At 39.5% G+C, this 11,847-nt stretch overlaps 1 non-coding gene across 1 annotated transcript; it reads left to right on the forward strand.

Moving 5' to 3' along the window:
* The first annotated feature begins 1,313 nt into the window (after positions 1 to 1,313).
* Positions 1,314 to 1,386, forward strand: trnak-uuu (transfer RNA lysine (anticodon UUU)). The gene has a single exon. It is a non-coding gene; the product is annotated as a tRNA-Lys (tRNA).
* Positions 1,387 to 11,847: the final 10,461 nt, after the last annotated feature.

Here is an 11,847-nt window from a genome sequence, read left to right on the forward strand (position 1 = left end):
AGTTTTCCGAGTACCTGCCGTTAGCGTTACGAGTCGCTAAGTTACGTCCACGAGTTCCGACGTTCCCGCTACGTTAATTCTATGTGATTACCATGAGTTTGATTTGTTTTAAACTCGGGATCACTCATGGGTGGACTCGCACCGTGAGACAGGGCCATTATCATGCGCAGTATGTATTTATTTTATTTAATAATCTCATTAGCTAAGTGGACAAAGGATGGAAGATTAAACAGGAATGTTCTGATGTAAGTTAAATGAACCATAAATGTTCTCATTCCACCAAAGCTGCTAAACATTCCCATCAAGCTTGTTAAACATTTTGTATGATTCCTTGAGATCGACCCGCGTTATTCTATACTGAAATATGCAACAGTGAATGGTTCAATAGTTCAATGGTTCGCTATTGTCACAAATGCACAGCACTGTGAAATTCCTTTGCACAGTCCACAAATGCACAGTCAACATATTTTGATGCAAACATATTTTGATTTACAATGAAGCTTTGGGTTAAAGTCAAGTGATCAGTGGCAGAATGACTGAAAGATTGTCCTGGAACTGAGAGTCCTGATACCGTTGGCAATAGGGCCGAGGGTGGTGGGTTGAAGTAGTTAGAGAAGATTAAGTAAACTCCTTTAAAGATGTGCAGGAAGGAACTGCAGATGTTGGTTTATACTGAAGATATACTGAAGGGTGCTGGAGTAACTCAGCGGGTCAGGCAGCATCTCTGGAGAAAAGGAATAAGCAACAGATCTGAAGAAGGGTTCTGACCCAAAAAGTCACCTATTCCTTTTCTTAAGAGATGCTGCCTGACCCCAGTTACTCCAGCACCTTGTGCCTATACTTTAAAAAGGACTTATCGCAAAGACAATCTGCATCTCAGACTACCTGGTGGGAATCCAAGCACAGTTAGGCCTCTTAAGTGCCAAAGTCCTGGTCAACACTGATATTTAGTTTAATTTAGTTTAGTTTAGTTTATCATTGTCACGTGTACCGAGGGACAATGAAAAGCTTTTTTTGTTGAGGGCTATCCAGTCAGTTGAAAGATTATGCATGATTACAATCAAGACATCCACAGTGTAGAGATACAGCCTAAAGGGAATAACGTTTAGTGCAGGATAAAGTTCAGTAAAGATGGACCGAGGGTCTTCAATGAGGTAGAAAGTAGGTCAGGTCTGCGTTCTAGTTGGCGATAGTATGGTTCAGTTGCCTGATAACAGCTGGGAAGAAACTATCCCTGAACCTAGAGTTATGTAGAGAATCTTATTTAAGTGATATTGATGTATTGTACACTATTGCGCACCAAAACATTAAGGGCTCGGATAGCTCAGTTGGTAGAGCATCAGACTTTTAATCTGTGGGTCCAGGGTTCAAGTCCCTGTTCGGGCAGCACAGGGGCGAATTGGTGGCAAAAATGTCTGTGACGGCTGATGGGGTAAAAGGTGTCACCTAGGAGGTCTCTGTTGTGATTAGGGGGAGGGGGAGAAAGGGTGGAGCTGCGTGATACCGAGGAGACATGAGTGAAGGCCTCATCTACGATTGAAGAGGAGAACGCCCGTTCCCTAAAAAATGAAGACATCTCGGATGTTTAAGTATGGAAAACCTCATCTTGGGCGCAGATGCGGCCTAGACGGAGGAATTGGGAGTAGGGGATTTGCAGGAGGCAGGGTAGGATGAAGTGTGGTCTAGATAGTTGTGGGAGGCTGTAGGTTTATAATATATGTCAGCCGATAGTTTATTACTAGTGTGAATGGGTGATTGATGGTTGGCGTGGGCTCGGTGGGCTGAAGAACCTTTTTCCATGTGGTAACTAAAGTAAGTCTGCAAGCACGTCACAGAGTCATAGAGTCATGCTGTGTGGAAACAGGCCCTTTGGCACAAATTACCCACTCCAACCAACATCTCCCATCTATACTAGTCCCATCTGTCTACGTTTGGCCTATATTCCTATCCATGTACCGGTCAAAATGTTTCTTAAGCGTTGCAATAATACCAGCCTCAACTACCTCCCCCAGCAGCTCAGTTCATACACCCACCACTCTTTGTGTGAAAAAGTTACCTCTCAGGTTCCTGTTAAATCTTTCACCCCTTACCTTAAACCTATGTCTTCTGGTTCTCGATTCCGCTACTCTGGGTAAGAGACTCCGTGCATTTGCCCAGTCTATTCATCTCATGATTTTGTACACCTCTATTAGATCAGTGGGGTGATTGTTTTATGATTGGGTTATTTGATAAAGTACATTTGTGTACCATCCAGAAATGCTCTACATGATGGAATTTATACGCCAACAGTGTTAAATGTGATTTTCTTTTAAGTGGCCTTCTTGAAATAATTCACAACCCGAAGGAATAAATCTTTGCAATTATAATTGTTCATTTTCTAAACAACAGAGGCAGTCATTAACCATTATCAGGTTATAAAGATACTCATCCTCTTAATCACTGCACAACTTTCTGTGGTGAATTTAATAGGCAATTAGTGTTGAAATGCAGAAACCTCATGAAAATGACACAGAGGTGAAAGATGAGATGCAGATTTTGCAGAGCTAAGGGCAGAGTGGCACAAATAACCAGTCTGAAGATGGGTCTCGACCCGAAACATCACGCATTCCTTCACTCCAGAGATGCTGCCTGACCCGCTGAGTTACTCCAGCATTTTGTGTCTACCTTTGATTTAAATCAGCATCTGCAGTTCTTTCCGGCACAAATAAACTGGTAACTTGCGGGAATGCACGATTCATGGGTTATCACTTCCTCGCTACAAGTTACTGGATGAGTGGAGCATAAATAAAAGTGTTTCCTTCAGCAAAATCTGGCCTATTCCACTTTAGAAAGTTCACAAAACGAAGGGAAAAAAATTCAGCAGATCTGCATTCCGCACACAGTAATTTTGCTTTTACTTCTATCAGTCGGCCACACATTGACAAAGCCTCATTAATATACAGCCAAAGAAAATTTTACCTTAATTAAGCTTTTGAAATTTATCCCCAATTTTCAAGATTACTTGATAAAAGCTACTAAGCAGAAAGTTAAAGAAGCTGAAAATAAATTGCACCAGCACAGTTGACTGAACAATGCTGATACATCCTGGAAAGTTAACAACACTGAACATGTTCAGACTGCACAATGTAAATTCAACTTAAGAGATAGTTCTGAGCATAAATATCAAACCTAGCCCAGTTTTAGGAATGACAGGCTATCTGATATAAATTGTAATAAAAGCATGATTAAAAGTAAATGCAGTAAGAAACATTTAACCATGTAATTTAAAAGACAAGATAAACTGCAGTGACTGGAAATCTGAAATAAACACAGAAAAATTCTATTAAGATTGAAGAGGTCAGGAAACATTTATGAAAAAATGTATAATTTAGTTTAGAGATACAGCACAGAAACAGGCCCTTAGGCTCACCGAGTCCGCACCGACCAGCGATCCCCATACACTAATGCTGTCCTACACACAATAGGGACAATCTACAATTATACAGAAGCCAATTAGCTTACAAACCTTTACGTCTTTGGAGTGTGGGAGGAAACCGGAGCACCCACACTCCAAAAACCCATGCAGCTCACAGGGAGAATGTAAAACTCTGTACAGCCACCACCCATGGTCAGGATCGAACCCGGGTCTCTGGCGCTGTGAGGCAGCAGCTCTACCAGTGAACTACCGTGCACCCATTAAATTAAACTTTCAATTAATCAATAAGCTTTCATTAGAACCTCAAAACAGTGTGCTTCAGGTTTCGAAGAATAGGGAAAGATGGGCTGAACAAAGGGAGTGTGTGAAATGGCGGAGGCAGAGAGGATCCAGATAACACAGGCACCAATGGTGTTGACTGAGAAAGGCTGACAAAGACATGTTATTCACATTGATCTGTGAAGAGAAAAATAGAAGTCGTAGTGAGTCATGGAGTCATACTGCGTGGAAACGGCCTCTTCGGCCCAACTGCGCTAGTCCAGTAAATAGTTCGTTCTAAGCTTCCCCTAGTCTAGTTTCAGTCAATAAGATACTGAGTCAAGCACTTGCGCATCTAAACTTTATTTTGGAAAAACACTATAACAGTTCCCCACTACTATACCTAACCACCACGGGTTTGATCCTTGTATCTGCTTGTCCAAGCCCTCCTAGCCTCGTGCAAGCAGAGATACTCCAAAAGGTCACGCAGTCCCAAGCGTTCTCCCAGAAGATCAACATATGACCTCGAAGGGCCTAATGGCCTACTCCTGCACCTAATTTCTATGTTTCTATGTTTCTATGACCTCGTGGGAGTGTACTCGTAGGCCGACTCTGCCCTATTCGCAAGCTGCGCATGGTGTCTCTGAACTCAGAACATGAGAGTGCTGAGAGGAATGCTGCAACCGAAAAAGTCTGCCCATCCTTGTATATGTTGGGCTTCTCTCCCTTCGAGATCCACGCTAACCACGGCACTCTTACTAAATTTAATAAGTTTGATTTTAGTCGGCATCTCCAGTTTAAGAGCCATCTCAGTCATTTCTCTTTTAAAAGCTGATGTTCTCTCCTGTTCCTGCTCCTGCTGCTGGCTTCCATTACCTTCCTTTCCCTGTTCTGGAATGTCTAGAGAAGGACCAGTTCTCTCTTCTTCCATTCTAATCCCTAACTTGAATGCTGCCATTCTTAAAGTAGAAAGCAGAACAACTTCTTTATTTGCTTTCCTTTCAGTGAAGAACATTCTCCATATTTCAATAAGCTTGTTCCCTTCTTCACTGTTTCCATTTCGTCTAACAATTGTCTCTATGTAGGTTATTCGTATTATAGACTTTAGCCCACCTATCAGCCAAAGTTCGTTCCTCAAAACTCTATTTAATTTTCCCGATAAACATTTATGTAAACCCAAAGAAACGGGCGGATTGGCTCTCCCCAATTTCTTAAACTATTATTGGGCAACGAATATTTAAAATGTAATTTACTGGCTGGATAACTCAAGCCAACAGGTAGACTGGTTAATAATGGAGAGAGAGGATTGCACGCCTTTTAATATAGGCATGATTCTTCTCTCCTCAACAAAGTTGAAGAACACACTATATGATAAAAATCTGATTTTCATAGCACTTTACGAATCTGGAGACAAGTAAAATCAACTTTTAAACTAAGAAATCTATATCTTCTCTCACCAATAGCTAATAACCCTTTGTTCAAGCCATCTATTACAGATACAATGTTTACCTATTGGGAAAGACTAGGAATTAAAAAACTTGGAGATCTCTACGAGATGGGAATTCTTCTCTCATTCCAGGAATTACAGTCGAAATACCACCTGAAAGGTAATCAATATTTCAGATATCTTCAAATTCGAGACTATTTAAAAACATATACCCATGACTATCAAACTCTGCTGCCAGATACACTAGACGAATGTATGAATAGAAATTCAGAGTCAAACAACTTAACATCATATTTGTATAACACCCGTCTAACTATATAAATCCCATCGTCAGATGCAATTAGAAGAGACTGGGAAGAGGAATTAGGCCTAAAAATTCCAAAAGACAGATGGGACGAAAATCTTTTATATATACACAATTGTTCAATTAATGTTAGACATACTTTAATTCAATTTAAAATAATGCACAGACTCTATATTCAAAGACTAAACTGAATAAGATCTTTTCAAATGTATCTCCTATTTGTGACAAATGTCTCCTTCAAGAAGTAACTATAACACATTCCTTCGCCTCTTGCATAAAATTACATCACTTCTGGAAAGGAATTTTTGAAATGTTCTCAAAAACATTAAAAACAAAACTGGACCCCAACACGGAACTGATTATTCTAGGAACGTCAGAAGCCTGCTCTGAGCTATCAATATTTCAAAGACGTTTCCTCAATTTTGGCCTGATAACAGCAAAAAAACTAATACTTAAATTCTGGAAACATACATCTGCCCCTACTCTTAAAATGTGGATTACAAACATGTCTGAGACGCTATATCTTAAAAATATGAAACTTGTCAGCAGAAAAACCAGAGCAATTTTCGAAGACATGGACACCATTCATTGATTCATTACAAGGATAGTATGGTGCAACACAATTTTGGAATTAAATCTAATTACGGGTTGGGCGATGGGTGGGGAGAGATACGAAGCAGGTATATCACTTTTTCTTTCTGTTTTTGTCTTTTTATTTCGCTACGTTTTTCTTATTTCTTTAACTTACTCACTCTTCGGCGACACCAATTTGGTAGTCTAGGGGTTCTATTCTTGCACATTCACTTTCTCTCTCTCTTGCTTTTTCTCTCTTCTTCTTTCTCATCTTTAGCTAAAAATTAAAATTGAAGCTGTACAATAACTGTATTATGTCATATGCCGCGGTTTATGCTTTTGTGCACTGCTTCTAGTAAATACAAATAAAAATTAAAAAAATGAAAAAAATCCCGATAATTTTCTTAATCTTTCTGCTTCATGTGGAATTTTCTCACAAATTATTCTTATCGGACTTTCAGGAATATTTGATAGGTCCTTCTCCGGTACATTCCCCATCCTCCTGCACAATAGACAATACAGATAAGATTCAAAGCACTCACACCTATTCAATACTCGCTCCTTCCTTTCAGACTCCAAGGCCACTGCAATCGCTCCCACACAATGACTAACGTCTAGCAGATTCACAACTTCTCACACAATTGTTTTTTCAATATTTCCAACCGTTATTCAAGCATTCCACTCAATCGCTCTTATTCAATTGCGCTCTCAACTTTCTTATCAGCTCGATCACAATCACTTCATTCAACTCTCAGCCTGTAAACAAAGAATCTTTGGTTTCCCAAACTAAGGCTCCAGCTCTTAATATTTACATTCTAGCAGCAATCTCTCCCAAGCAACAATCTCTCCCACTCAGACAACTTTAAGTTCACACAGACAAATAAGCCCAAACCACTCTAGTAAAACTATAATCAAACAATAAATTATTCCCCCGATTACATGTAAACCAAGACACACCCCAATATAAACTACAAGCATTCACTTATTATAACAATGAATCACACTCTAATAAATCCTCCTTGTGGCGTACCGGAACGACTCCTTCCCCGACAGCGATCAAGAGAATACGAACCCTGATCGAACCACCAGGAATCGGATTCTAACAAAACTACAATCCTGATTTAAACTAATACAAATATTCAATTCAAACACACTTTTACATCCATTATCTAACACCCAAAAATCTTTAAGCACTGACACAGACAATACAAGTAGCAGTCCACGATCTTAACACACTCTAAATCTTAATATACTCTAAATATTTTTAGAAACACCAAGTATTTATTCAATTCGGAACCGATAAAGATGCTAAAATAGAAAATGCTGGATTTTTTTACAATTTACAATAATAATTTAACACGCTAGCACACTGATTACAAACACTCGATCTCAATGCCGAGTTGTGTTATCAATCAGTGAACCTCTCCTTCTGATACCGATGATTTTCCCCTTCCTAGGGTATTCTTTGCTGAGGGGCACTACTTCTTAAATGGACTACTTTTCCTCCTAAATGTTACTTTGCCCTGCTAAGATTGGACTTCTATAGGGGGGACCTCTATCCCTCCTCTCTAAGTTCTACAGAATTAGGGGTACCTCTCACATCTGGGTACTTTTCACCAAGTAAACCAAGTTCCTGTCTCTCAGTTACTCTTCGCTATCAGGTACTAATCAACAATTGATCAGAGGATTACTATTCACTGTTGATCAGCCGCTATTCGAAATCGATCTCAAACGTGCACAAACTCAAAAAAACTTATACATACATTTTGGAAAAATGCAGCCACACCAACGCTCAAAATGTGGATTACAAATATGTCTGAAATTTTACATCTTGAAGAAATGAGACTCCTCCTTTTAGGCAAAACAGACCAATTCTTAATGATTTGGTCATCTTTTATAATAGCATATGGTGCAACATAACCATAGAAATTAAACGTTTCAGAACCGAGTGAAGGGTAGATAAAGATATTAAATAGGTATTTCTCTTTCAATCTCTTTATTTTTATTTCCTTTTTTTCTCTCTATCTCTTTTTTTTCTCTTCTCGTTTTTCCACTCTATCCCCTTCTACCTTTTCTTTGGGCTATCTTTACTATCTCACGATCTAACTATCACCACGGCTTATGATACCCTTTTCTTCTCTATCTTGGCTTATCTCATTTTCTGTTCTATTTTGTTAAATTTGAAACAAGAAGTTGTACATGAACTGTAATATCTTATTATGTATTAGGTACTTATGTACTACATTATTGCACTTACTTCTAATAAAAAAACAAATAAAATAAAAAAAACATGCACAAACTCCAAAGTTTATTTACACAGAATTCGAATTCTACAATACGGGCAGAACTTCAATGTGAAATTCTGTATTTGGAAATTTGATTCTGCAAATCTAAACTCGTTCTCGGACTAGTTTTGGTGCGTACCACTCCACATACAAGGGCTCTCAAATTCAAATATAATTTCCCAATTCAATCTCAAATAGACTAGAGTATTCCCAGCCAATCTATACCCTAGCCTCCGAGCCCAGTACCTTTACGAGATTCCCAGTCCGTCACTCCACGGAGGGATTCAGATATCTTCATACATGCGTGACCTCTAACCTTAATCGCAAACTTGTGTTTGGGGGTCCGTTGAGATACCGGAGGAGCCCCCAATGTAAATAGCTTGTTCTATGCTTCCCCTCATCTAGTTTCAGTCAATAAGATAATGAATCAAGCACTTGCGCATCTAAACTTTATTTTGAAAAAACACAATAACAGTTCCCCACTACTAACCACCGGGTTCGATCCTTGGCCAAGCCCTCCTAGCCTCCTAGCCTCATGCAAGCAGAGACACTCCAAAAGGTCACGCAATTCCAAGCGTTCTCCCAGAAGATTGACACACGACCTCGTGGGAGCTACCTTTTATAGGTCCCCGAACCTTGAGGGGCCGAACCATATGGGAGTGGTCTCTTTACAGTCCAATAACAGATATTGATTAACACAGTACATGATAGACATTTCCCTAACCCAACGATACAGTAACCAATACATTGTATTCAAATGGAGCTTCTGGAAGGATGCAAACATAGCACCATTTGCCTAGATATTCAAGAAACTCAGACAAGGCTCAACATTTAACCCAATCAACATCTAGCAAAGTAAAGCTTTGCAACAATATTTACAACTTGTATGTCTGGTTTGCATTCACCCAATCCGTTTCATGCAATTTACACCTAATTGTAAGAAGCTGCAGCTGTCCCATTCTCTTCCTGCAACTCTTATCTAGGCTCTAGACAAGCTGGCACCATTCTGCAGCTTGTCCCATTTCTGCAGAAGGCACATTTAAATGGACCAAATGGTCTTGCAGCCCAGAAGCCTTTACTCTATTTTAGTGTCCTGGCATCTCCAATTTGGCCAGAATTTACAGTCCCACCTACCTGCGTTTGGCCCATATCCCTCTAAAGTTTCAGTTTAGTTTATTATCGCGTGTGCACTGAAAAGCTTTTTGTTGCGTGTTAACCAGTCAGCAGAAAAACAATACATAATTACAATCAATCCATTTACAGTGTATAGATACAAGATAAGGCAATAACCTATGCTGCAAGGTAAAACCAATAAAGTCTGGTCACGGAATGTCCGAGGGACATCAAAGAGGTAGATAATAATTCAGCACTGCTCTCTGGTTGTCTAAACCAATCCTATTCATGTACATGTGCAAAAGTTTCTTAATCTCTGTGATAGTTCCTGCCTTAACTACCTTACGCGGCAGCTCGTTCCATACACCCATCACCCTTTGTGTGAAATAGTTAATCCTCGGGTATCTAGAGGATGGATGAGGACAAGGAAACAAAAGCATTGCTGAACTTATTTGATGTAGAGCAAATGTTAGTAAACTGGAACAGAGTGCAGGAAATACTCTGCAGGTCTGATGGCATTTGCTCAGTGAAAGATATCCGAGTTAACTAATTGTTTTTTTCTACTCTCTCTTCATTCACCTTGCTCCATTTACATCTATTTCAGACTGATCTATCTTCACCACTCTCACCAAGAATATCCATCTTGCCTCGATTCTCCAGCTCACCACTCTATCACTGACATCCTTTCTGTTCTCTCAATTCCTCCTGCAACTTGAAACACATTTTTCCCACTTTTTCCCATTTCTGAAGAAAGGTCATTATCCTGAAAACAAACCTTTGTTCCTCACACCACAGAAGTGTCCCGTTCCCTGAAGAATTTGCAGCAATTTCTGTTTCTATTAACCATTATTATTATATTTTTAATGGAGACGTGTTTAAAATGTAACTTTAGAAAATTATCTGTTTAAATTTTTTTTTTAAAGATACAAAGAATTCAGAATGCATTCTGTGCAGCTTACAGGAAGCCAATCGTCTAATTAATGCCTTATGTTCCCTCTTTTTTTTTAAATCAAAATTGTTTGATTAAAACTACTAAACAGAAAATTAAAAGTAACTGATTGCAAATTGACCGCTGCTAATTCTTCCAAGTAAATTAAACACACAATATCCTTCATCCTCGGTGGCAAAAGGAGCCTCGGTGGCGGTGGGGCCTTGCGGTTGATGAGCGTGAGGAGGGAGGGGGCTGCCGTGAGGGATGTGGGAGAACAAAAGGGGACCATGTGTGGGGGGGTGGGGGGGGGGGCACTCTAGTTTAGATTCTTCTGCCCAGGGGATAAGTCTGTGTTCGTTTGTTTGTTTGTTTGTTTATTTGTGACAACTGTGACATCCAGGTTCAGGAACAGCTTCTTATTAGGCTATAGAACACTATGAACACCAACTAAACTTTGAACTATGAACTATCTTGATTACACTGGGAACTTCAACCTTTTCTATTGTTTTGCACAAATATTGCTTTTTTTAAATGTATTCAACTATTTAATGCTTGCTTTTATATCAAAGTCATGTGAGGGACTACATCAAGAGCCCACAAGCCCACATGCGCGTCATTACGTCGACGCATGGCGTGAGAATCGGGGCAGTTTGAAACTGCTCCGGCACACAGTATTTACTCAATCTCCAATTGGTCTCTGGGTCAGAACTAACATGAGGGTAGCTTGTTATGGGAATTATCTCATAAAGCAAAACAGGCACGTATGGGTACAATTTGGATTTGACAGCAAACCAACCAGATTAGAAGCTGGGGATGTTATTTTGTATACAGGTACACTGTGCTTACTAGTACCTATGAAATGAATGATAGTTTCTTCATTATTATTTAATAGTTTTCTCAAGAGATTGCTGGTGCAGACTATCCCAACATGATAGAGTGTAAGCAGCTAATAGTGGGTGTGAATTCAAATAATTTAAAGCCTCACTCTTCCAAGGGGGCTTGCTCATTAGCAGCCAATAGAATGGATATTCCAATTTGGTCATCTTCTGGCAACAGCAGGAGGCTTACATAGTGCACTTTCAGAAGTTATAAATTTGGTTGAATATGGCTGGACGATTGCAGATAGAATTCTGAACAGTGTTGCATGAGTTATTGTCTAACTCCAATTGGGACTGTGGTCTGATTAAGGGCAAGGGACATGTATGTAAGTTAGCATCATGTTGTTAATAACCCATGTCTTTTCTACCATTTATGGTGTATCTGTTTAAGTGTTTCACACACAGAGTGGTTTAGTGCATGAAACCACAGAACTTTGAATGCGTCACGTAGTCACTCATGTGATTTCGATATAAAATAGAAAGATTAAAAGAGAACTTACCATTTGAAGTTTGATCTTTATTTTATGAGAAGTTGAAGTGAGGGACTACGTGCCCTCCACTCCCACCCCTGATTCTCATAAAGATCATTCAGTAAGCCAAGGATTATAAATCTTTCTATAGTTTAAGTTTGTGCAAGTGGTCT

Source organism: Leucoraja erinacea, chromosome 13, assembly GCF_028641065.1.
Source record: "Leucoraja erinacea ecotype New England chromosome 13, Leri_hhj_1, whole genome shotgun sequence".
Lineage (NCBI taxonomy): Eukaryota > Metazoa > Chordata > Chondrichthyes > Rajiformes > Rajidae > Leucoraja > Leucoraja erinaceus.